This window comes from Saccopteryx bilineata, chromosome 6, assembly GCF_036850765.1.
Source record: "Saccopteryx bilineata isolate mSacBil1 chromosome 6, mSacBil1_pri_phased_curated, whole genome shotgun sequence".
In the NCBI taxonomy this organism is placed as follows: Eukaryota; Metazoa; Chordata; class Mammalia; order Chiroptera; family Emballonuridae; genus Saccopteryx; species Saccopteryx bilineata.
In genome coordinates this window covers 208,670,606-208,671,556 of record NC_089495.1, presented here as the reverse complement: position 1 = coordinate 208,671,556, position 951 = coordinate 208,670,606, and the positions used below count along the sequence as shown (strand labels likewise).

The following is a 951-nucleotide window of genomic DNA, read 5'->3' as shown; positions in this document are numbered from 1 at the left end:
CTCCCTCCCTCCCTCCCTCCCTCCCTCCTTCCCTCTCTTCCTCCCTCCCTCCCTCCCTCCCTTCCTTCCTTCCTTCCTTCCTTCCTTCTTCCCTCCCTCCCTCCCTTCCTTCTATCCTCGCCAGAGATGACTGAACTAGGCAACTATCTGCCGAAGCAAGGAGGGGTGCTAGACTCTGGCCGGCGAGCCCTGAGTGGCCAGACGTGAAGGTCTGTCCAGTGGACACCTCCCACAGCAGATACGACTGGCAGGCCAGTCTGACCCCCTCTGTGAAGAAGAGAAACCCTGGCTGAAGGCTGTCCGATGTGCTGAACAGACAGCCTCGTGTTTTCTCATAACCGGGTTCCCAAGTTCAGAGACGTTGTAACCAAAGCCATGACTGAAATGAAAATCAATAGCTATAAAAATGGAAACAGGCCCTGGCTGGTTGGCTCAGTGGTAGAGCGTCGGCCTGGTGTGCGGGAGTCCCGGGTTCGATTCCCGGCCAGGGCACACAGGAGAAGCACCCATCTGCTTCTCCACCCCTCCCCCTCTCCTTCCTCTCTGTCTCTCTCTTCCCCTTCAGCAGCCAAGGCTCCATTGGAGCAAAGTTTGCCCAGGTGCTGAGGATGGCTCTGTGGCCTCTGCCTCAGGCACTAGAGTGGCTCTGGTCCCAACAGAGCGTCGCCCCAGATGGGCAGAGCATCGCCCTCTGGTGGGACTGCCGGGTGGATCCTGGTCAGGCGCATGCAGGAGTCTGTCTGACTGCCTCCCCATTTCCAACTTCAGAAAAATACAAAAAAAAAGGAAACAGAAGTGATGAATTAAGAAAAATAACACAGAAATGAGGACGGAGCCACCACACTGCTTTGTTACCTGAGAATGGACAGGTATCGCCCACCCTGTTTATGAAATCTGGTTGTCCTGGGTGGTGGTGTGTGGGCTCCACGGGGGCCCTGTCATCTGGACAAG

At 56.3% G+C, this 951-nt stretch overlaps 1 non-coding gene across 1 annotated transcript; it reads left to right on the top strand.

Moving 5' to 3' along the window:
* The first annotated feature begins 416 nt into the window (after window positions 1-416).
* On the top strand, window positions 417-492 carry TRNAT-GGU (transfer RNA threonine (anticodon GGU)). The gene has a single exon. It is a non-coding gene; the product is annotated as a tRNA-Thr (tRNA).
* Window positions 493-951: the final 459 nt, after the last annotated feature.